Source organism: Thermobia domestica, chromosome 7 (genome assembly GCF_964235325.1).
Source record: "Thermobia domestica chromosome 7, izTheDome1.hap1.1, whole genome shotgun sequence".
NCBI lineage: Eukaryota > Metazoa > Arthropoda > Insecta > Zygentoma > Lepismatidae > Thermobia > Thermobia domestica.
Window position 1 is genome coordinate 292,351,516 of NC_137460.1, and position 27,163 is coordinate 292,378,678.

The following is a 27,163-nucleotide window of genomic DNA, read 5'->3' on the forward strand; positions in this document are numbered from 1 at the left end:
AATATGTACTGGTGAACGTTGAAAGACCATATTATTCTGATTCGTGGGAAAGTAATCGGTTACTAGCAGTTATCATCGAAGAAAAGAAATTATTTGCGTCGCAAAAATATTGTATAAATCGAAGAATGATTTCTGTCTTTCCAAAATATACAGAGCATCACAAAAATTACTCATATAACCTGGTCATGGTTATAGGCATATACTACCACATATCTGAGATTGCATATTCCCTGGGGTTTGTCCATTGTATATACAGAGAATATACTAGTATTATGTGCGTAGTATCCTTTTTGCCACCTGAACAGCGGTCTATACACCTAGAATGACGATAATAAATAAATAAATAATTTAGAATAAGGTTGCTGACAAAATTCCACATTAAAGTATTCAGAGGACACTTCCTGTGTGTCCCCATCTGCCATAGATGTTGATTAACAGTACACGTACATACGCACACATATGGCTACTTCTATATAGATAAGACATACTTTTAAAAAGTGTTCTACACTATTTTTTTATTCATAACAAAATATTATTTCTTTTTATAAAAAAACACACAACAGGTAAACTAACATTCGGATTAGAAACTTGATAATCAATCGAGCACTGGTTTGCATTGTGTAAATAATACAAAATCTTGAAGAGCGAAACGATGGTTTGATTTCAAGCAGATTCCTTTGGAATATAAGAGAAAAAAGGAAAGACACTTACACCTAGTTCTTATTTGTATCACTCAGATTGTTGGACAACATTGGGGTTTAGTTACGTGTATTTAAAAGTCAAGTTAAGTCGTGTTTCCCTTCGAAAAATGGCGTCTTGAGTAGTGTATAAAATAAGAATACCAGATAAAGCTAAAATGTTATATTTTCTGCAAAGTGTATGGTACTGTATAATAATCGTCCTCAGAACAGTGTCTCTTTTTTCTGTATTATTTTAAAAGTGATGTCTTACTTTATAGCAGCAATGTTACTGAGCTAGCTGAAACATTCGCCTTTAAACAATAGAAGAAAAAGTGTGGTGATCCTGACTGAGGTTTAGACCATTTGATTGCTTAAGAAGCCATTTGCGAAACACGCAAATCCCTCAGCAAGAAAAGATAAAATTTTACTGTACTTACGAATCGATTAGCAAAGATGATAGAATTTTCTCAGTAAATGAAATTCTGATACCCTTTGTGGCTCTAGCTTGATCAAAACCTTCAGGTAAAGTATCATAAGGATAAACATTTTTTAAAAAAAGTTTATGATGGCCGCCATCTTCCAATGTGGTGCCAATGTAGTTTATTCTTTTTTATAAACTATTATTCTTATATTATAAAACGTATTAAGTTTGAAGTAAATTCGTCCATTAGAAGCTCAGAAATAATTGCCGCGATCTAAAAGTTATTCAATGTTTTAAGAAATAATTGCCGCGATCTTCCAATATGGCGTCCGATTTGCTTGATTCTTTTTATAAGCTATATCTTATATACTATAAGTATATTAATTTTGAAGTAAATCAGTCAATTGGAAGCTGAGAAATATTTTTTTAAATAAGAAAAATTAATACAAGATGAAATTAGAAATGAAATATGTCAAAGCGTATACTCCAGTCCCAGTCTCCGCTATCTGTCATTGAAATACATAACTATGTCCGCTTATGTTACATAAGTCGACAAGAGGTGGCACTAGCATATAATAAGGGAGTTATATATAGGTCAAATTTGCAATTATAAGAAACATTTCTCGGGATCCGCCTTGGTCTAGTGGCTAAAGGGCTGGACCGCGGTGCGCGTGGTCGCGGGTTCAAATTCTACCGGGAGTGCATGAGTTCGTGTGGGGAGTTAGGCATATTATATGTTAGCCAAATATAATAATGTCTAAAATCCCATTCCAAATTGACGTAGGAAAATACGCATATGCTAGGAATATGCTTATTTTGCAAAGCATATAAATAGCAACGTGCGAACCTAAAACGCATATGCTGAGCATATTCTCTGGGACATAACCTTGCTGTTGACAAAGGATGCTTAACAAATCAAAATAATAATTTATTTCTTGTTTGGAACTTAGCTATTTATTTACGGGGGCGCGGTGGCTCAGTGGTAGAGCCTGCATCTCCGGTGCTTCGGGTCTCTGGTTCGATCCCAGCTCGTTCTGTGTGGATTTTGTGATGGACAAACACCATCTTCATGGGTTTCTTCGGGGTTCTACCGTTTCTTCCCGCATTCTTCATTCCACCATTTTATTCATTTCTCATCTTCACCGTCTCCTTTAGCCTAACCGGCATAATCGTGGGACGTAAAACAAAAAGATTACATTTCATTTTTTCAGCTATTTGTTTCATTTGTTCAACGTTCGAACTATTAATTTAAACCTCGTGTGGTCTGTTACTGTTATAATAATGAACTGGTGAATTAGATTAATTCGCCTGGTAATCTTATAATTAGCAAGGCATAAAATTTGGTTTGTTATGTGTTCAGAACAACAGCGCTAATGGGTAAAATTGAAAAACTGAGTAGACAGCAACCCCTGTTTTCTAGTTATAATCCGGACTGTAATGTCCGCGTCAGTGTGAAAGGGAATACAAGTGCGATGACGCGCTTGGATCAGTGTGAAAGCGGCCTTAGGGCCTTCCTCGAAAGCACCTATTTGCCCCGCCTCGAATTCTAATTTGACAAACTCCTGGAAACTTCGTGTCCATTCACCCAAATGCAGTGAGAGGGGGTCTGCGGCCAGCGCCCCCAAGGAGGCGGGCGTTCTAGTTCTAATATTGGTGCACAGTGCAATAAAAATAATATTCTTCAGTATTTAGAAGTTTAGTTTACAGATATAACATTTCTTTCTTGTTTTTCTTTTTTTTTTAAATCTCTTTCTTTCATAAGTTTCTCTCCCTATCTATAAGCACAATTTAGACTTTCCTTTCCCGGCTTGCTAGGGTGCGCCTGGGGATTGCCGTGAAAAAAAAATGTTACAAAATTACTTTTACGACCTTCTTCATTTACTGCACTAAACAATATTTGTAGGATAATTTCCATGTGCCTGCTTTTCTTCATTCTGTTTTCTCCTGCTCTTTTCTATATGTTTAATACAGTATCTTGAAAGTTTAATATTGAATTTGCAAACATGATAACAGCTTCTCTTTATGATTAGAAAATTTTAACAAGTAGTCAACAATACACGTTTGTAGTCGGCTAACTTCTGTGCACTAGTTTGTTTAGTCTACCAAAGTTCAGGGAACTGGCTTTCTAAAGAAAGTAAAAGAACAATAACAATGCCAATTGTTTTAAATTTAGTAGGTTACCTTTTAAGGAAGAAAAAGACGGTGACAAATGCACCCCAATCAATCGTCACTCATATGATTAATTTGTGTTGAGCTTTGCTGGTGGAAACACGTCGACAGTTCATTGCAAAACATTTACGAAATAATACTTTGTGGACAGCTTCGTTATTGTAGAAGTTATATTTTATGCTTTCGTTGCTGGATTTTGATTTTATCGTCGTCTCAGAGAGTAAATCATAAACCGCAATATATGAAAGGAGCATTTGAAAATGGTACGTTTACGTAATAAGTAACTTTATTTATTTATGTTATTTATTTATTCCTAGACACAACAGGCTGCATAACTAAATTACAGTGTTCATTACATGTATTAAACAATTATAACATATACATTCAAATTATATAATACACTTATAGCTATAATGCTGTTTCAATATCATTAATGTTCTTTCATATAAAATTATTTCTTTTTAGATTACAAAGATCTGTCTTGAATTGAGTTATCCTGTTAATATTAATATTAAAAATCTATTCTGTATTTTGTTAACTTATTGTAGGTCGTACTCAATCTCCACACTGGTGACCTCTTGTTTGGATTCGTGTGTAATCTCCCGTAGTAAAAGAAATTGAAATTTTTCAAGACGAGCTACATTTGTAGGATTGCGTATTTTAAATTCTTGAAGTAAATTGGCGTAGTCGATTTTATTATTAAATAACTTACATAGAAACAGCATATTTGCATTATTCGTTGCTGTTCTGGAGTTAATGTATTAAAGTTTAAATCTAAAAATTGACAATTAATTGTATGTCTTCGAATATACTTTTGTCTGCCTATATGCCAAGTGTTTTAAATATTTATTGTGAGTTTTTTCTATATTATTTACGTTTGTTTTTGTGTGAGGGTTCCATATAGTGGTTGGATATTCAAGTTCGAAACGAACATAATGCTCATATAACTTTTGAATAGCACTAATACTAGTAAACTCTTCATTGATCTTGATGATGAATCCAAGGTTTCGGTACGCCTGGTCAATCATATGGTTTATCTGATTGTTAAATGCTAAAATTTCTGTCATACATCACCCCTAAGTCCCTGACAGTGTTCGAGGTACCCTAGCCAAGTGCTTTAAGTCACAAGAAAGCGGGTGAGCATAGATTTATATTTAAGTTGCATCACTCGAGTGCGAGGTAATGTCACGTAGTATTTTCATGGGGGTCAAGGTGTAGCAAAACCAGCCCTGCTGGGCTTCTAATCCCCTTAGTTCGCTGACGCTCGCTCAGCTTTGTTTCGTAACGTAAGTAAATGACTTTTTATACATTATATATTACGTACAAGGGCAAATGAGTTATTTTTATCTTATTTTATGATAAAAGTGTTATGAAAATAAAAAAAACGTGATAAAAACTCCTTGGGCCGGCTTTAAACTCACGCCAAAAACGACTTTTATTACTAGCGTGTGCGCTACCATGCTCGGCTACGAAGACCGACAGCAGCAGGTGTTTAGTTTGTACGATATATATGCTATGTAGCAAGAAACATAATTTCAACCAATCACAACCGTGTATTTAGCTCTTACGGCTAGGTTCAAGCGTATTTAAAATATATACGTCCGACTTTGGTAAAGTGATGTCATTCATGTTATACGAAAATTTTTGAGGAATTTTGCAATTTGTAAAGGACATTAAATTGCATTTGTTACTGTTCACGTTTATGACATTCTCCTTGGATCGTTCCGTTAGTTCATTCAAGTCATTTTGAAGTATTTTACAATCATTTAATGTTTCTATTGCCATGTATATTTTATCATCATCTGCAAATATCTGCGTGTGAGAGTTTTGTATACTCGGCTGTAGATCGTTGATAAACAATAGAAACAGTAATGGCCCTAAATTTGACCCCTGTCGCACTCCTGGTAGTTGTAGGCCCTACATACTCCTGAGAATTACAACCTTTGTACACGACGAATTGTTTTCCGTTTTCCAAGTAATATTTAAATAAAGCAATAAGTTCGCTGCTGAAGCTAAATTGCTTAAGCTTCCTGATCAATGTATTATGATTTACACTATTGAACGCTTTCGCGAAATCAATGTATATTACATCTAATCCCCCCTCCGAAGTCTAGTGTTTTACTTATAATGGTAGATATTAGACCAAGATTTGTGACCGTTGACGTGCCTGTAAGAAAGCCATGTTGTGATTCTGATATAGATAGCCGCACGTGATTGTGATTCTGATAGCGGATGACCTATTATCCGTTGATATATGATTGTTTCCTGTATCTTAGCAAAGGTGCTCCAGATTGACATGGGTCTATAATTTTAATTTCTCTCCTATTATTACCAGATTTCGAAATAGGTGAAACTTTTATTGTTTTCCACTGATTTGGGAATTTTCCAGATTTAATTTGACAGGTTAAATATGAATTTCAATGGTAGGCCTATTACGAAGTGATGTATACAACCCTTTACAATATAGTTTGCGATTCCATAGGGACCTACCGCTCTTTTGGACTTCATCATTTTTATTACATTAGCAATTTCCTGCATTTTAATTGATGAGATATGAAGTATAATTAGACCGTTGTCTCAACCCACACGGACTGTTCAGTTGTATTGTTTTTACTTTCGCTGCATATAGACTGAATAGGTAGGTAAAGTTGTTTATATAACATAAGAACATGGAAACCTTTAGACAAGGTACAAGTGGAAATGGAGCGTAAGAAATATAAGGAGGAGGATGTTTTTGATGTAAAAGTTGATAATGGAGTGTCCAACGTAAAGAATATTCCAAAGCGATTCCATGATATTTAACTAAGGGACGACGTGGAAGAATAAAGCTGGTAAAGATAAGAGAGGGAAGGGCGGGAAAAACAGAAATGATCTTTCGGTTAATTCTTAAGCCGTGATTGGAACACAAGTTAGAAATTGTGCTTTGAAAATAAGTTGGAGTATAGAGAGTTGGGGTAAGGAAGAAGGAATATAGAAGACTAAATCATGATAATAAGAAAGAACCCGAATAGCGTTAATAATTTGGTGAAGAATACGAGCCAGAAACAGTTTTAACAAGAGGATATAATACAGAACTTTGAGGAAGACCTAGGGATGTGGTACGTACGGCAGAGAGTGGAGAACCGAGCTAAATATACAGGGTAAGTTGGGCCAGAAAATAGTATATAACACGGAGACATTTCGAAGGGAAGCCTCCTTGCCAGAGGATATCGATGAACTCATAAAGGGAAACAGAGTCATAGGCCTGAGAGTATTCAATGAATACGGTAAAAACAGAGAACGGGAGAAAGCAAGCCAAATATCAGAGATAAGAAAAGAAAGGCTGTTAAAAACACTAATCAAGTCGACAACCATATTTCTCTTTATAGAATAAAGCATGACGTTCGGAGAGCCATTGGAGACGTTGGTTAGGAGATAATCAAAGACTTTTAAGAAATATAAGGAGAAGGGGATGAGACGATAATGATAAGCGATACCACGTTGTATAGTGAGTTTGAGAATAGAAATAATGAGGTCGTCCTTTCATAGACGGGGATTCGTTGATAAGACCAAGCAATGTTATAAAGGGTGAGTAAAACCTACAGATACGTTGGAGGAAGGTGTTTAAGGTGACGGTAGTGTATGCCGTCTTTGCCAGGGGAAGATTTGTGCAGATGAGAGTTCAGAGCTGATGAAAGGAGGATGTAAGGGCCGGATGGTTCTGAATGTATCATTATATAAATTTTTGCGGGTTATTTTATTTCGTTGTCTTTTTCAAACAATTATGGAAAGAAATAATATTCTTAATTTATATTTTAGATTGATTTACCAAATGAAATCACACCTTTAAAGAAAACACGAAACTACAAAGAAAGTATGTAAATGTTATATTTGTAATTCAAAATTATAAAATAATAAAAGTAAGGAATAGTCAATTTTTAAATCACATAAGGTAGGTTTAGGGTGGATAACACTTACGGGAGTCAGTAAATTTGATCCCCGGTAAAGTTTGAAATTTTTAACGAATATTTTGAAGGTTCCCTCTCCTTATATGGTTTCCAAACTCGTGTTCGGCATGGGATATTAGGGTTAGATTCTCGATAGAAAAACGTGTGATTCAGACTCTACATTGAAGAGTCGGTCTACATCTTGGTGGTGAAAATGAACGGTCGAATGAGTTACTTATTCGCTTTAGAAAGATTTGAAACAAAATGCATACTAGTATCAATTTATCATTAAAACATCATTCTGTTTCTATTTTAGATGTAAGCAAATAAATGTACTTTAAACGAGACTAGTTAACTTTCCAATATTACTTTTTTCTTATTCATTACGAATTAAGTCTTAAGTGTGTGTTAATGGCAATGTAACTGAATTATTTTTACAGAAACTAATGAGAGAAGAGCACGGTAGCTCAAAAGGAGAACGCTTGTCTCTAATGCAAGAGATCCTGGTTTGGTACCCTCTCACAGATTGATATCCTTCACAGTTTGTGAAGGACAACATCGCGTCCGTGGATTTTCTCCTAACTCTCCCGTTTCCACCTACATTCCCCTATCACCAGCTAGCTATTTCATAATTTTATTTCATTAATTCATCTTTCTCGTTTAGCTTAGAGGACAGTAGTATCGACAAACAAATAAAAACTTCAGGTCATTCACAGTAGTATCAACAAGAAGAATCATACATGTATCATTATCAGTAGTATCATACAAGTAGAATCTTCATGGCATTTACAGAATCGTTCGAAAAAAAATAATTGAACAAGTAGGTTGAGTAATGCCGGCAACATGAGAAGTATTTTTTGCTTCTTGAGTAACTGTACGAGAAAAGTACGTAAAAGAATTCTGTATGGAAGACATATATATTGTATATACATGATTATACAATGGCAAATATTTCTTGCAGTATTTTTTATCTTATATCAGAACTTAAAGATTATTTTTAAGTGAAACATCACTGGAAACCCCAAAGCAAGGGGGCGTTGTTGCAGAGGCAGTTTTACCAACATTGCAGATGTAAGTTTCCAGTTGTAGGACTCTAGGGTTGCTATTGGGAAGTTGTCTACCCATCTGGGGAGCACAACTCAAGATATTCTGATCAGGCTAACGAAAATGTTGGGTGCTTAGATGCTTCGTTGAATTCGTTTATATCTATTATTCTTTTTTCTCATGTGTCAATAGTTTTAGTTTTGTTCTTCCGATAAATTCTCACTGCTTTTATCCTACAAACATTATTACGTGACTTTACATTACAGTGCAACGCGCTACAGCTACCTTTCTGCATAAAAGCTGGAACACGCATGTTGCAGTACGCCAGTAGTTCTGGCATCATTCCTCTCCGGTAAAATTCGAAAGAAGTGAGATCCTTGGTTCGATTTCACCTCCTGCTATGTAGGCTCTGCGTTGGATAAATACTGTGTGCGTCTTTCATTTGTTCCCACTTAAAACATTCGATCATTGTGGTCTAACTCATCTTAACCATCTTTCGTAGCTTCGGTGAATAATCATAAGACGGTAAACTCTAACAAGTGAATAAATAGAAAATGACGCTTATAATGAAAGAGAGAATTGTAATTTTCGTTTCACTTTCCGAAAAAATAAACTTTAGCATTTAATAAATGAAACGTAAGGGAGCTAATAAAATACATGGCATGCAAATATTGTTTGGAGCCGAAAATATAACTTTTCAAAGTATCCACTTCCGTTCTCACCGGAAATGGCGAATTACTTAACACTTCTTCTTCTTAACTATTCTGATTCGAACCTGAGTAGATAAGCGCCGGTATAGCTGGCCGAGTAAGTAAAAATTTTAACCCCTTCCCAAGTCTCGTGGTATTATGGCTCCGCCTCCCATTACCTAGCCCTGCCCCATTAACCTTTATTCCCTTTTCCCTTGCATCTTACAAGGGAACCTTCCGAAAATGATAGTTGCAGTGAAAGATGTGACCTATGCTAATTGAAAGAGCTGTAACAGACATGAGCATTCCCAAAAAATTAGCTGCCCATAGCAATAGGCTCAAGAAATATAAGGGGTGGAAGTTCGGGAAACAGCAAGTTGGACAAGGGGGAAAAGTGCAAACTCCGCAAAAAAGGGGGGGCCACGGCAAAATACAATGCTGACAAGTGATATATAGAAAGAGACTTGCCACAATAGGGAACAAATGAAGGCCACAAGTGGGGTTAACAGTGTTGCCAACTGCAATGAAAAGTACATGTTTTGCAAAGAGCACTATATGAAGTGAGTGCAATATTCAATGTCAATCTGTCATGTACAACATAAGATATGGCGTGTATAATCAGTGTACAATCTAACAAAATAAAATAGAAAAAACAGAAATACGAAAAATACGGGAAAGACGGAGTTGGCCATAATGCGTCACATTTGATCACGGGCTGTGCATATTAGAATGAGCAAAACAAGAAGTACCAACTATGCAGGAAACCGACGTACCTAGAATCGAAAAGAAAAACGAGTTCCAAAGTTGGCAACACTGGCCATGAAAATCCAGACAATTCTAATATAGTTAGGCCACTCGCTTCACAAAAAGAAAATTCCGGCAACAGGCATCACTCGGAATGCATCAATGCTAGAGTGATTGAGGCAATGTCAAGTCGGGGAACATGAAATGGTTGGGTTGAGCCAACAACCGATAATAGAAGTAGTGAACATTATGCCATGGTTGGGTCGTATGTGGGAATATACAGGGTGTCCCACCAAACTTTGTGACCTGAAAGATTTGCGAAACGAACAAAAAATGTGACGGATCCAGTTGTGCAGGAATGTACCAATGTCAGGGGCCCCAGGAGCCAAGTTCAAATTTTCAAATGGCAACAGGGACCGAGTGGTACCTCTCTCGATAGATCATGGAATGTGCAACAACATCTATAGGAAACATTTGCTATATGAAGCATGTTTTTCAAAATGGCCGCCACAAATATATGTTGTGTCTTAACATGGCATTGAACATTGTGATCTCAAATTGCTGCGAAGCGAAAAGAGATGTTGCAAATCCAATTGCACAGGAATGTACTCATGTCGAGCGCCAAGAGAACTTTGTAAGAAGCAAGTCCCCCAGGGCCCCCATCATAAGGCTCGAGGGGTCAACCGCAACATTTCAAATGGGAACAGGGGGCGGATGATATTTCTCTGGATAGATACCTAACACCGCCTATAAGAAACTTTTGCTATATGAAGCACGGGTTTCAAAATGGCCGCCAAAAATGCACGTTGTTCTTGTCACCGAGCAGATATTTTTGGCGGCCATTTTGAAATCCCATATAGTAAATATTTATTATATGTGTTGTTGTATATTCCAAGATTTATCGAAAGAAATATAGCTCGACCGATGGTGCTATTTGAAATAATGAAGTTGGGACCTGGGACCCTATGATGGAGGACTTGGGGGCACTTGCGTCTCACAGAAGTTTGTCGCCCGCTGACATGTGTACATTCCTGCACAACTGGATGTGTCGCATTTTTTTCGCTTTGAAACTATTTCAGTCGCAGAGTTAGGTGGGATACTCTGGATATATCATATAGGCGGTGATACTACTGCAGACAGCAACACACAGCAGATCAAGCCTTTCATTATATTTGCTTTCTACAGTTGTGGATATGTGATAGGAAGACCACCAAAGGTTCCGACACCTATAGAGTACTGTTTCGAGACATTCACAGGCGATCATTGTACCATGTGCAACGGATTGGCAGTATTCCGCTGTGCTCACTGCAAATGTACCTTCTGTTTGGACCATTGTCTCATCGAACAATTGCACGTACAATGTGGACGAGCATGTAGAAATGATGCGAAGGCAAATGCCTGTTGCCGGAATTTTCTTTTTGTGAAGCGAGTGGCCTAACTATATTAGAATTGTCTGGATTTTCATGGCCAGTGCTGCCAACTTCGGAACTCTTTTTCTTTTCGATTCTAGGTACGTCGGTTTCCTGCATAGTTGGTGCTTTCATGTTTTGTTCATTCTAATATACACAACTCGTGATCAAATGTGGCGTATTATGACCAACTTAATCTTTTCCGTACTTTCCGTACTTCTGTTTTTTCTATTCTCTTTTGTTAGATTGTACCACTGATTATACACGTCATATCTTATGTTCTATATGACAGATTGACACTGAATATTGCACTCACTTCATATAGTGCTTTTTGCAAAACATGTACTTTTCATTGCAGTTGGCAATACTGTTAACACCACTGGTGGCCTTCATTTGTTCCCTATTGTGGCGAGTCTCTTTCTATACATCACTTGTCAGCATTGTATTTTGCCGTGCCCCCCTTCCCCCTTTTTTTGCGGAGTTTGCACTTTTCCTCCTTGTCCAACCTTGCTGTTTCCCGAACTTCCACCCCTTATATTTCTTGAGCCTATTGCTATGGGCAGCTAATTTTTTGGCAATGCTCATGTCTGTTACAGCTCTTTCAATTGGCATAGGTCACATCTTTCACTGCAACTATCATTTTCGGAAGGTTCCCTTGTTAGCTCCACCCTTTACGTTGATTGGTTGATAGAGTTTACGTGTCACATTTCTTATTAAATTCCATATTTCTGATTGGCTGATAGCAATGTTGGGCAAAATCAATTGAAATCAATATCAATTGATCAATCAATTGAAAGTAATTGCTCTGAAAATCAATTGCAATTGACTTAAATTAGTAATTGAGAATTAATTTCAATTGCAATTGAATTCAATCATAAAATTTGCAATTAAATTTTCGTCAATTGTTAATTGTTAATTGTTCACCAGGCAATTGAAACTTTTAATTGTTAATTGTCAATGGCAAAGGGTGCAATTGAAACATTCAATTGTTAATTGCAATTGACAATTGAAACTTGTAATTGTTAATTGTAATTGTTAATGGCAATTGAAATCAGCAATTAAAACTGAAGATAAGAAGATGTGTGTATATTGTATTGTCCACTTGTTACTTTTTTACATATTTCAAATAAGGTACTTATAAGAAATGCTGGATACCTATCATCCCTTCCCCCCCTGGGAAGAAAGCCGTGAAACTAAGTATTTTTTTAAATATATTATGTTTATGGTTCTATCCCCCTCGAAAGAACTCTATACAATAGGAATGCATACAATAGGAATGAGCACGAGCGAGCACGAGCGAGTTTTCTTTAAAACTCGACTCGACTCGAAGCAGACATCTTTGAGTTCGACTCGAGATCTCGGATCGAAAAATTTCCCCCAACTCGACTCGAATTCGGATCGAGTTTCCAGTCGAGTCGAGCCAATTCGAGTTAAATCTTTTGTGTAGTTCCAAGTACTACTCTCTGCAAGTATCCTACATAGACAATATAATTATCAATGATACTACTACTACTACTATAACTAATTATTATTATAACACCGTGTACCTGTATAAACATGGAATATAGGCGGTTTGTATCGGAATACTAAAAATTAGTTAACTGTCGATATCGGTAGTCTAGAAATCTTCAGGAGGCAAGGACATCGGTCACGAGGTTCTTGGTTTGAGTTCAGGAGGAGCAAGTATTCGGGCTCGAGCCAAAAAATGTTAGAAGTTATGGTACTCCAGCCAAACATGTTTTAAACTGCTCGGCCCGGGTTTAGGGTTGTCAACGACTCAAGCGGCTCACTCACAGCTCATTCACTTACCGAGCCGAACCGAGAAGTGAGCCGAGCCAACGGCTCATCCAACCGAGCCAGCTCGAGCCGAAGGCTCACAGGAGCCGAACCGAACCGAGCTGATTGCTTACCCAAACCGAGCCGGTTCGAGCCATTGGCTCAGTTAAGCTAACTCGAACCCAGCCTATGGACTCGTTTCAACGGAGCTGGTTCGAGCCACTGGCTCCAATCGAGCCAAGTCGATGGGTAATCCCAACCAAGCCAGCTCAAGCTGTACGCTCAGTTGAACCGAGCCGGGCCGGTTGACATCACTATTCCGGTTGGGCTTCTACTTTGGCTAAAAAATTGGACCGTGCAGTTCTCAGCCTTGATGGTAAGAACTACAAAAAATGATATGAAATCTTTAGTTTTACGTCCCACGATTATCCCGGTTATGCTAAAGGAGACGGTGATGATGGGAAGTGAATGAAATGAAGAAAGTGGGAGGAAACGGGAGAAACCCGAGAAAATCCACGAGCACGGTGTTTGTCCACCACAAAGTCAAAACTGCGCGAGCTTGGATCGAACCAGGGACCTCAAGCACCGGTGGTGAACGCTCTACCACTGGCCCACCGCGCCCCCTGGTAAGAACTACAGTATATACTTATATTGGTGCTCACGGCGTCATTAACTTGTTCCACCACCAACGAATTTCGAGGTACTTTGTTTTGCATCTTTTGTGCGTGTTTTGTGTCGCTTTGTGCGCCTATTCCCACATTTTGTGCATCACCGGAAGTGGGTCAAAATGGGCCTACAAATATGGCGGAACAAATTATTGCTCTTCCGCCAGCAATGAATTTCGAGGTCGTTTCCTTCACATCGTTTTGTGCGTCATGGGAAGTGGGTTAAAATGAGTCCCCAAGGTGGGACGAAAATGACCAAGAGTTTCGCCACTATTAAATCTCGAGGTCGTCAATTTCACATCGCGTACCCTTTTGTGCGTCTACGTATTTCGACGTTTTGTGCGTCACTGGAAGACGGTCAAAATGGGCCTCAAAGGTGGAACGAAATTGACCCACTGCTCCGCCACTACCGAATTTTGAGGTTCTTCCTTTCGCATCGACTAGTGAATGTTTTGTGCCGTTTCGTGTCCTTATTTCCACGTTTTGTGCGTCACCGGAAGTGGGTCAAAATGGGCTTCCAAGATGAGACGAAAATGACCAAGAGTTCCCCTACTATCGAAATTCGAGGTCGTTAATTTCACACCGCGTGCCCGTTTGTGCGCCTATTTCGACGTTTTGTGCGTCACTGCAAGACGGTCAAAATGGGCCTCGAAGGTGGGACGAAAATGACCCACTTCTCCGCCACTACCGAATTTCGAGGTCCTTCCTTTTGCATCAACTACTGAATTTTCGTGCTGTTTCGTGCCCCCATTTCCACGTTTTGTGCGTCACCAGAAGTGGGTCAAAATGGGCTTCCAAGATGGGACGAAAATGACCCACTGTTCCGCCACTATCGAATTTCGAGGTCGTTAATTTCACATCGCGTACCCTTTTCTGCGCATATTTCGACGTTTTGTGCGTCACTGGAAGACGGTCAAAATGGGCCTCGAATGTGGGACGAAAATGACCCACTTCTCCGTCACTACCGAATTTCGTGGTCCTTCCTTTCGCATCGACTAGTGAATGTTTCGTGCCGTTTCGTGCCCTTATTTCCACATTTTGCGCGTCACCAGAAGTGTGTCAAATTGGGCGTCCAAAGTGTGACGAAAAAGACTCACTCCTCCGCCACTACCGAATTTCGTGGTCCTTCCTCTCGCATTGACTAATGCCTGTTTTGTTACGTTTTGTGCCCCTATTTCCACGTTTTTTTCGTCACCAGAAGTGTGTCAAAATGAGCCTCCAAGGTGTGACGAAAATGACCCACTGTTCCGACACTATCAAATTTCTAGATCGTTACTTTCGCATCGTTTAGTGCACCTTTTTTTTAAAGTTTTCTGCGCCCGTTTCTCGTCTTGTGCATCACCCGAGGTGAGCTAAACGGGGCTTTAAAGTGAGAGTTAAATGGCTCACTGTTCCGCCACTATCGAATTTCGGGTTTGGTTCTTTCGCATCGTTTAGTGTGTATTTTGTACCGTTTTGTTCGCCTATTTCCACGTTTTGAGCATCACCAGAAATGCGTCAAAATGGTCTATCAATGTGTGAGGAAATAGAGCCATTGTTCCGCCACTATCGAATTTGGAGGTCGTTTCTTTCGCATCGTATAGTGCCTGCTTTGTACTGTTTTGTGCTCCTATTTCCACTTTAGTGCGACAACGAAAATGGGTCAAAATGTCCTACAAGTATAGCGGAATAACTTAATGCTGTTCCGTCACCATCGAATGTCGAGGTCGTTTTCTTCACATTTTTTATGCATGATTTGTGTCGCTTTGTGCACCAGTGGGGGAGGGTCAAAATGGACCTTGAAAGTGGAATGGATATGTCTTTTTCTGCCATATTTGTAGGTCGTCTTTGACCCACTTTCGTTGGCCTACAAAACGTGAAAATATGCGCAGAAACGGTAAAAACATGCACTAACCTTTATTTTGCCACTTGTCAGTACACTGCCAGAATAGTAAATCCGTTCTTTCCCGCGTGTCACTGTACTGACATATGCGAAAGGTCTACTTTGACCCGCGAGCACACATATTTTTTTTTAAATGATGTACACCTTGTCTCAAAAAGGTTGAGCGCATTCTTTACTGGTGTTTTGAGGCAATAATTTTCTAAGTCCAGCTTCGGGTATCTTCGGGAAAAAGTAAGCCAGGTTCGAACCTCCAAGCCAGCCTTTGCAATCGGGAAAAAGTTTGCAGATGTGTTCTTCTTTTCAATATAATAAGACTTGTTACCAAGTGTTTAAAACAGCAACATTGATTGAAATACTTAATGATACAATATTTCGAAACTTTTTTTTTAATGTCAGCACATGCTTGTTTGTCATTTAGTTCTCCATACGTAATGGAACATTTAAATACGTTAAAGAATCTTTCCATATGTAAAATAATGCTCAAAGTTAAGAAATAGAACATAATTATCGCCTGAGTACTAAAATAAAAGTCAAAGTAGAATAGAAACAGCGTTTGTAATGGATATGAATTTCGAGATCCGTTATACATCGCTAGAAGCATAGTTCTGAAAGTCTTTGTGCTAGCTCATTGGTAAGTTGTCGGATTTCAAATCATAAGGTTGTGAGTTCGAATCCCGTCTAGGTTAATCCTTTTTTTTAATTATATTTTCCGCAATGCATGAAAAATTATATAAAATAATTACATTAGAATACATAAGTTGTGTATATATAACATAATCATTGCAGAACATAGTAATTATTATGTTTAAAATATAACATCTGAGATAATTTTCACAGTAGGTCGGTATTATATATGAGGATGTAAATACAAGTTAAGAAACTCGTTCAATAGGAATAAATAAATCATGTAGTGTATTTATTTGCAGCTATTTGTCATATAGAGGGTAATTCTCAACATTCATAATACAGAATGAAATTTATGTTCTTGAAAAGGTATTTGATGCATAAACAGAAGGTATAAACAGAGAATCCAAAGTCGGAACGCTCGCAAAAAAAAAAAATTCATGAACCCCAAAGGTCACGTGAGCAGACTGGAATTGTCCTTATGAAGCATGCCACAGCAGAAAGTCTTTACATAGATTTTCAATTCAATTCCTGATATATGCTTTTGCAATGTGGAAGTGGTGATGCCTTGAGTCGCCCTCTCTCGCTCGCTCGCTCGCTCACTCTCTATTTATACAGAATATAAAAGTGGATTTATGTGTGCATTTCAACATAATTCTGATATATCTAGAGCAATTTTAACTATATTTCTTACAGTCTGGAAAAAGAGTACTGTCGGGATACATATCAAAAATGCTAGAAACGGGTCGATATTAGTATCGAATCCATAGTTTCGTGGTCGCTTAGGTGAATAGTTCTACTTTCAATTCAAGTCCAATTAAGCTCCCATTAGTACCCAGGGTGGTTACGTAGCGACATAAAGATATCGAAATCATTCGATATTAGAATCGAATCTTAAGTTTTCAGCGCCGCTAACAGTGCAGCATTTCCCATTAGTCCACATTAGTCCACATTTCACATTGGTCCCATTGCCTAGAGGGCAACATATTTGCAGAGAGCAAAATTTAAAACTTGAATAAGATTTTATTTTTTTCCGTATGAAAAAGTTATAAATCAAGAGCAAATATACTATTTCACGAACAATCCTCTTTTACTATTCTAATATGTTTAATAATAGCGTAAGAAATCTAATAGTAATTCAGAACATGTTTCACAGTTGTTATTTTTTGTTACATAGTTGTAGCTGTAGCATGTAGTGAGTGGAATTTAACTGTAATAAATTCACTAATTAACCATATTCGAATTAAGTTTTATTTTTAAGTTCGGGATGAAGGGGCGGAGGAATATGTAGTTATTGGGGGCACCGAGCTTTTCTACATTTTACTTTCAAGATCTCCATTTTTCTTTTGTCATTTGTTCTTAATAAAAAAGTTCAGTCACTTTTGGATTGTCATAGGATAGTAGGAGTTGGATTTTGGGATGCAGCCTGTGAGATTCTAGAGGAGCTAACTGCTTGAAAAAATATTTTTGAATCATCTGTAACATATGAAATAAGGATATGCATCATAAAAAATTGAAAGTAACTATGTCTGCGTAATCATCACGGTCAAATTGCAAAGTCAAATGAATTGACGTTTGGTATATAATCAGGCTCCAATCCCAACTGGGAAGTTATCATACGCGTGTCGCTTTCATTATAATACATATCCTTAGGGGGAGTAGAAGTCCGAATTTTTGCGAAAAATTTTGCATCTCACAAGCCGTTCAACTGAGAGCTGAAATTCAGCATATAACTCTTTATTAAAAATAAAGAGAATATGTCCTGGCATTTTTTAAAATTATCTTTTATGAGCGGGGGGACGGGGGTGCATTTTCTATATATTGGAAATTGGTAGTGGGTTGATTTGTAAAAATAATCGAAAACGATTGATATTAGTTCAGAAACAGATTGAGTAATGCAAACTAAAGTTCTTTTTGAATTTTATACCCACTGCTTTCTATTTATAATTGCTGAAGCTGATGTTTAATATATGGAGCGTTCCGAGCATAAGGCAATCAAGCCATAAAGTTAGAGAAAAATGGCCATAAAATTTGTAGTCTAAACTTAATTACATGGGCATTTTCAATTAGTACGGCGTGCTTAATTATATAGAAAATTAGTTTCTCTCTCTCTCTCTCTCTTTTTTTACGTTGGTCTACTTTTCCTTGATTTGAAACTTTTAAACTTCACCCTGTTTTCTACTGAAATGTGTCTGTAAGGCAACAAAGAAATAATTATATATGATAAATTTAAATTCATTTTAATTTGGAAGATGAGAAACATTTTGCCATTATACAATATCGTAAAGGTCAGACCCACCAGTATTGTAACAGAGAGGTGCTTGAGCCATTAACGGTAGAAATTCAAACTCCGATAAGTGATAATTTCACAGTCTTGTTTTATTACAAGTGTAACCTCTTTAGTCAATGGAGAACAGGGGCGGATCCAGGACCGACTTCTGGGAGGGGCGGTGGGTTGTCATACTGCTACTTTTAAGGGCTTCAAACTTTGGGATGGGTTTTATTTATATATGTTAAATAAGAAAGTTTCCTCTTCTGGGAGGGCGATCGGTCCACCCCTGGATCCGCCCCTGATGGAGAGGAGGACGTGGGCCATCGGTCAGAGTTGATGTCGATGGATTTTGGTGGGTCGGAGTTGGTCACAATGGTTCAGAGTGGTTCATAGTTGGTGGTGGGTCAGAGTGGATCACGATGGTTGATAGATCAGAGTGGGCCAATGGGGCCTTTGGGTGGTGGGTGATAGTGGGTCATGATGGGTCGTGGATCAAATTTTCATTGACCCACACCATCTCTGGTTAAAATTGTACTAAAGATAAGAGGCACCGAAGATGCATGTCGGTTATTATGCTCAAATTTTGCTCATGGATAGTACTCCACCAGGAAGCAATAAATCTGAAATGGTTCACGGTATCACCTTCTAGAACTCGAGATGTAGGGGTTTGTCTGATTGGCTAAATTAAGACATCAATGATTTATCCTTCAACAACCAAGCTCTTTATGATCGTTCCCGGGGGGAAGTCAGAAGAACACGTGCCTAGTAATCGTAATATTGATAGTTTGCGTCCACCCCGGGTATTTGTTTTCTGTTTTTTTTTTTTGATTCACCTAAATATAAACAAATCACACATATAGGCATTTTGACATATTTTGGGAGAGTAATTTTGTGGTTCGTTGGCGTTTCATCGCGTCTCTGCTGCTGGTAGTAAAGTTTTCAAAATGGAACTTGGGCCACCACGGATCGTCGCTGCGGGGCCAACAATTTCTGGCGAAAGGTCAATAGTTGATCATCTGTAGTCCACCGACGCTTACAGCTTAGAGTAATGAACGATGTCTTTGCCTTGTAGAGTTCATGACTACCGACGTCGGCAGTCAACTAGCTTTTAGTATTCCTTTACTAACCATCTATTGTTCATGTTTGTACACGGTGTTGTCATAATAATAATAATAATTATTATTATTATTTGTAGTAATAGTAGTATAATTGATGATAGAATAATTATTGTCTATGTATTGTCTAGGTAGGACTACACACAGGATTTGGCTCGTTTTGGTTCGACTTGACTCTAATCCGAGTCGAGTTGGAAGATATTTTTCGCGCCGAGTCCAAGGGTAGACCTCAAAGATGTCTGTTTCGAGTCGAGTCTAGTTTCAAAGAAAAATCGTTCGTACCCATCCCTACTAATGAGAGCTTAATCGGAGTTAAGCGAAATTGAAAGTCTCACTATTTATCTAAGCGACCCCGAAAACTATGAATCTAATATCGATCATTTTCTAGCAATCTTTTATATGTATCCCCCTCCCATTCACCATAGGTAACCCGACAGCACTCTTTTTGAAACCATAAGAAATGTGGTTAAAATTACTCTAGGCCAGTGGTTCTCAATCTAATTCCTATCACGATCCCCTTTTATCACACGCTCTTGCCAGCGACCATTTTATAATTTGTTTTATAATAAGCTTGTGTGGGATTTTTAACATACCTATTTCTATAATAATAGAATCAATTTTTTTTGTTTATAGTGAACAGTGCCATGGAAAATCAGCGCCCGGGGCGAGAGTATAGTACGATGTCACCGTATATATGAGTGAGGTCGACAGACTAGCTACGAAGCGCCACCATGGTTGGCACGAAGCTCAATAACATTTTCAAAATAAATCCTACCTTTCCTTAATTTTAAGCACATTTTATTACGTTTTTCCTTCTATTTTACACATGTGTACATGCACTTTCCTAACATGAGTAACACACTTCCTCCGAAATGTGTGGCCCCTTTTTTCGGCGCCCGGCACTGACAGTGGATACAGTAACTGTAATATCTATATTCAAAACGACGAAGGTGCTGGTTCAAGATGGATGTTAAACTCCTTCATTGAATAGGCCATTAACGTATCCGATCTAAGCCTACAACTTCTTGACCAAATAATAGAATGATCATGCGACAAGTCTTTGCAACTGGTTTTTTGTAACGAAGACTTGGACAAGTTCTGCCTGATGAGGAGAGAAGAATATCCTGGTCTGGGCATTGCTGCTTTAAAAGTAATAATTCCATTTGCTATATCGTACTTGTGCGAAAGTGTTTTTTTTTTATGGTAAACATTAAAACAAAGATAAGAAATCGCTTATCAGTTGAAAATGGCTTGATAATGTTCGTCATGAAGATTGAAGCGGACATTGCTGCACTAGTGAAATTACACCATGCTTAGGTGTTTCATTAGGTTTTAATTTTAATTGTATTTCAATGTGCAGGTTTTGTTGCATGTGTATTTTTCTAGTATTTCTATATACAGTTCTTATTAGTTTTATATCATACCTCTTTGATTTAAATTCATTTTTAAACAACTCTACTAACTAACTAACTCTATGGCCTATGGAACCCGGAGGTTCAATGCCGCGTTCACAAAAGCTCTACACTGACTTCTATCCTTAGCCAATTGGATCTAGTTTCTACTTTGTATTCTTATCTCAGCGAGATCCATCTTAATATTGTCCTCCCATCTGCGCCTAGGTCTTCCTAATGGTCGTTTTCCGATTGATCTTCCAGTCAAGATTTTGAAAGCGTTTCTACTTGCTTCCATTCTAGCTACATGACCTGCCCACCTAAGCCTTCTAGACTTGACGACCCTAACAATGTTGAGTAAACCGTATAAATTATGTAGTTCCTCGTTATGAAGTTTCTGTTCCCCATTCCCGTTCCTCTTGGGTCCGAATATTCGTCTAAGGATCTTGTTCTCAAATACTTTCAGTCTATGTTCTTCCCTCAGATTAAGCGACCATGTTTCGCAACCATACAGAACAACAGGCATGATTATCGTTTTGTATATTTTAAGCTTCAAATTTCTCGACAGAATTCGCGACGACAAGATACTTTGAACCGAATAGTAACACGAATTCTACACCCTTTGATAATGTTCAGTAGACTTATTTTTTATTGTTCTTTACAGTGTGTATAAAAAATAAAAGTATGCCTATCAGAACAAAATTAAAACTAATATTTAAAAATAATTTCTGGTATTAGATTCTAACTATATTTATCTCTTCCGCCTCTCTTCGCGATCCCCTAGGGGCCGCGACTTCCAGGTTGAGAAACCCTGCTGTAGGCATACATGAGTTATGTTGGAACATACACACATATATTTTTATGTGTATAAATGCAGATAAGAGAGAGCGATCAAGGAATTACCGCTCTCAATCTCTTCACTTTACTTTTGCGATTCGCGAATTTCTTACGTGACAGTTTGGGGCTAGCTAGTTTTTTTGTCTTGGACCACGATCCGATTTTCGATATGCTCTACCTAAATGCTGTAATGCGAATATTGAGAAGTTATCTGCGATGGAAGTAGCTGCAAATAAATACATTACATAACTTATTTATTGCTATTACACGATTTTTTAAATTTGTATTCAATATTCACACATAACACACCGACGTTCTGTCAATACCTCAGATGTTATATTTTAAAGATAAGAATTACTTATGTCGTGAAATGATATGAATATATATATTCAACTGATATATACAACTGATGATATGAATATATATATTCAACTGATATATACAACTGATGAATTGTAATGTAACTATTTTACATAATTTTCATGCATTGAGGAAAGTAGAATATCATAAAAGAATTTCACCTGAACGGGTATCGAACTCACGATTTAAACGCTCGGTGGTGTACCCCTGAACTAACATGACCGCTTTTCGGAAGCTGCTTCTGAAATATAACTGAGCTCATACGTAAATGCTCTTTTCCGTATGGAAATTACAATGACGAAACGAGAGTGGGAATACATAGTCTCGAAATATTGTATCATTAAGTATTTCAATGTTACTTTTTTCTACACTTAATACCATTTCAACATGTCTTATTATATTTAACAGAAGGAAAAACATATCTGTACATCGTTTCCCGATTACTAAGGTTGGCTTTGGAGGTTCGAACCAGCAGCTTTAGTTTACTGTTTTCCGAAGATACCCGAAGTTGGACTTCGAAAGTGTTCGTCTCAAAACAGCTATCATCATATCGCTCAATCTGTTTGGTATATGGTATATGTTTTTATACGTGTAAAGTCAGTATAACAATTCATTCTTTAAACAGCTTTTTGTATGTATTAATATTCCTTTATAAAAACTGCTTTTGATATCATTATTACGGCGCACCATTTTCAGATTTCTTTCGCGAGTCGTTGACCAAGTCGTTCCCCACTAGCGTTGCCAGACTCACAGCTCGGAATTATTCCAAAAGCTGATCGAACTTATGCTACATTCGGTCAAATTATGCTAGATCCTCATAATTACTAATTCAGGAGTTTAAAAGAAACGAAGTTGAGATACGATAACGTAACTTAAAATACACAGAGAGCAAGAATGCATGGATAGAACTCAATACTTCACGCACCAAAATTTTAACTCAACTAAATTAATGCAGTCGTTGCCAGACTCAATGGCGTATATATCGTATAAATGAATGCAAAGTTTTTGTTTACATATTTTGAAAGAAAATTACTTCGCAGCATAAGCGGAGTTGGGAATCGTCTGCTGGGGAAGGGGGGCAGATTTTTGGTCGGTCTCGGAGCTGTCATTTCAGGAATAAATATGATCATGAAGTCAGAAATAAAGATGTTGAAGTCAAAAAGTTGGGGGAGAATGGCCCCCATAGCTCCGCCCATGCCTTGGAGTTAAAGGATTAGAAAACCCTGGGTGGAGCCACAAAATAGCCCAAAGACGTTTCGAACTTACTTCGGAAAATAAGACTGCCTGTATGGTTTACCGACTGTATGAATCAATGGAAGAGGATACATTTCTGCCGTTCTTTTTCTTACCACGACCAACTTCTTTCTCATCTCCAGGTTTTACGGCTTTTTGATAAACTTGCTGAAATTGTGCTAGATTTGGGCAGGATGCTAAAAGCAAGATGCTAGATGCTAGAGACATGCAAATTATGCTAGATCTAGCATCATTATGCTAGAACTGGCAACGCTGTTCCCCACAATAGGCGTGTCGTGCAAGTAACCAATCACACGTCAGGTACTAGCTTTTACCTATTGCTTCCTTCTCACAGCTCAGAACATTGGTAACTATGGATAGACGTACAGCAGTAATTACTTTATGGGAGTTGGAAGGTCATTCTGCAACTGCAGCTAGCAGGCGAGTAGGTGTCCCGGCCTCTACAGGAAGACGATGGATTCGGAAATATGGCGCTACAGGTCAGACTGATAATTTACGATCTCCTGGTTGTCCGCATGTGTCAACCGAAGTCCAAGATGCGAGATTAGTAAACGAAGCCCGGTTAGAACCACTAAGGACGTCTAGACAGCTAAGGGAAGTTTCTCTCTTTCCTGGTAGTAAGCATACAGCTCTGCGAAGACTTCGTCATGCTGGGTAACGTGGCCGTGTTGCTGTCGTGAAGGAAAAACTCACAGACGACCACAAAATTTACCGTCTCGCGTTTGCACAGGCGAATGTGGGTCTCAATTGGGAAAACGTAGTTTTCTCAGATGAATCCATATTCACAACATCAAAGGAGGGACGCCGTTTTGTGTATCGTCCGAGAAGCACCCGATATGACCATGGATATGTAGCTGCTTGCAATCGCAGTGGCCATGTATCTATTTTATGTTGGGGTTGGATTTCCAGTCGCGGAGCAGGACAGCTTAATAGAATTGAAGGACATCTGGACAATGCTCAGTACTTAGACATTATCAGTAATATCATGGTGCTATCTGTACGGGTATTTCAGCCTGATGGTGTAATTCAGTTCCAGCAATACCAGTCGCCAATACATACTTCCCGTGTGATTCAGGAATGGTTCGCAGGGCACCCTGAGATTGATTTAATCGACTGGCCGCTCGTGGAGCAGACCTCAATCTCATGGAAAATATGTGGGCAGAAGTGAAGCGTACTCTAAGGGAAAGTTGGCCTGAGGCAGATCCACCAAGAACTCAGGATGACCTGTGGCATCTTGTTTCCGAAGCATGGCTGGAGGTAGGGGAAGGAGATAGATTTGTCACCCATGTAATAGATTCCATGCCCAGAAGAATGGAGCGTGTAATAAATTCAGAAGGGTCTTGGACACAATATTAATGTCCCCGCCTTAACTCCCGAAAACAGCCCTTTTCAGGGCTACCTAAACGCTTCTGAAAATATTTCTAGAAGTAAACCACTCCTTGTATCCGATTTCTGTGCAATCCTACTAACAAAAGAATGATAATTAGCTGTAGGCTTTGAACTCAAGACCTCTTTATTGGCAAGTCAGTACTGTACCAGTGAGCTAACATGAACACGCAAACCCAACCTGAAGAAACACGACTTTCAATTTCTGGTATTCGATGACAATGATGCTCATATACTTGGCAAATGTTGTATTCAACTTGGGATATTCCGCAACACACACACACACACACATAAACAAAGCGAAAGAGAGAGAGAGAGATGAATATCTAAAAGCATATTCAACGTATTGGAATGAGACTCTAAGTAACGACATTCCGTTCTAAAGAGAATTTGTGTTTCTTCCCGTGATGTTAAGGGGATCGGGAAAAGTTATGTGTCTTGAAGCAGGATACGACTTTGGATACTCTGTTTATACACTTTCTATATCCGTAGGAATATATTGGATTTCACGAATGTAAATGACATGCTGTAATGAGAATATTAAGAAGTTACATCTGTATGACAAATAGATGCAAATAAATACACTACATAACTTATTTATTGCTATTAAATGATTTTCCTAACTTGTATTTACATCCTCATATATAATACCGACCTACTGTGAAAATTATCTCAGATGTTATATTTTAAACATAATAATTACTATGTTCTGCAATGATTATGTTATATATACACAACTTATGTATTCTAATGTAATTATTTTATATAATTTTTCATGCATTGCGGAAAATATAATTTAAAAAAGGATTAACCTAGACGGGATTCGAACTCTTAACCTTATGATTTGAAATCCGACAGCTTACCAATGAACTAACACAAGGACTTCTAGAACTATGCTTCTAGCGATGTATAACGGATCTCAAGATAATTATGAAATTCATATGCATGACAAACGCTGTTTCTGTTCTACTTTGACTTTTATTTTAGTACTCAGGCGATAATTATGTTCTATTTCTTAACTTTGAGCATTCTTTTACATATGGAAAGATTCTTTAACGTATTTAAATGTTCCATTACGTATGGAGAACTAAATGACAAACAAGCATGTGCTGACATTACAAAAAAAAAGGATTCGAAATATTGTATCATTAAGTATTTCAATCAATGTTGCTTTTTTAAACACTTGGTAACAAGTCTTATTATATTTAAAAGAAGAAAAACACATCTGCAAACTTTTTCCCGATTGCAAAGGCTGGCTTAGAGGTTCGAACCTGGCTTACTTTTTCCCGAAGATACCCGAAGCTGGACTTAGAAATTTTTTGCCTCAAAACACCAATAAAGAATGCGCTCAACCTTTTTGAGACAAGGTGTACCTTATTGTATGAAGAGATAGTCCATAGTGAAAGGAACCAAAAACGTTGGTTCTCAACCGGTGTGCTCGCGGGTCAAAGTAGACCTTTCGCCTGTGTCAGTACAGTGACACGCGGGAAAGAACGGATTTACTATTCTGGCAGTGTACTGACAAGTCGTAAAATAAAGGCTAAACAATGCGAAAAAGCGACCTTGAAATTTGATACTGGTGGGAGAGTGGATCATTTTTCTTCCCACATTGAATGCCCATTTTGACCCACTACCATTGATTCACAAAACGTGGAAATAGGCTTACAAAACGGTAGAAAAGACGCACAAGATGATGTGAAGGAAACGACCTCGAAATGGTTCCTGACGGAACAGCATTAACTTGTTCCGCCATATTTGTAGGATAACATTGACCCATTTTCTGTGACGCAGAAAACGAGGAAATAGGCGCACAAAACGACACAAAAAATTTCCATGTAATTAAGCTAAATTTCCATTTAAGTTTGTAAGCTTAATTATATGGAAAATTTTATACATTTTTCCTTTACGTTGGTCTACTTTACGTTGATTTGGGACTTTTAAATTTTATTCAGTTTTCCACTGAAAAGTATCTATAATTCAACAAGGAAATAATTATTAATTATAATTATTATCTATATAATTGAATTCATTGTAATTTGTTCCATAACAAACACCTTATCATTTCGTACTAGCTGTTATGCCCGTTCTTCGCATGGATCAGATAAAATATCAATATAAACGAACTGAACAACGGGAGAACAATTAAGAAACATTTCTAAAATTGGATATATTTTGCGTGAATATATATCCAACAACGTACATGTGTTTTCATTGGGAAGGCCGATGGGGGCTGAATTTGAACATACACACTATCGGGGGTGTCACTATACGTCTGAGCAACCCCAATAAATATGGATTCGACACAAACTCTACTACTTTTACATGTCCCGGTGAATCACCCCTCAGACCCCCTTGGTTCGTATTTTGAAAAAATCTCCTCTGGCCCCCACCAACCCCCAACCGATACCGCGAAAACTATGAATGTGACATTAACATCTGCCATTTTCTACTACTTTTTACATATGCTGGTAAAAGTCCCTATAATCCTCTGGTTCCAATTTTGAAAAAAAAAACAATGC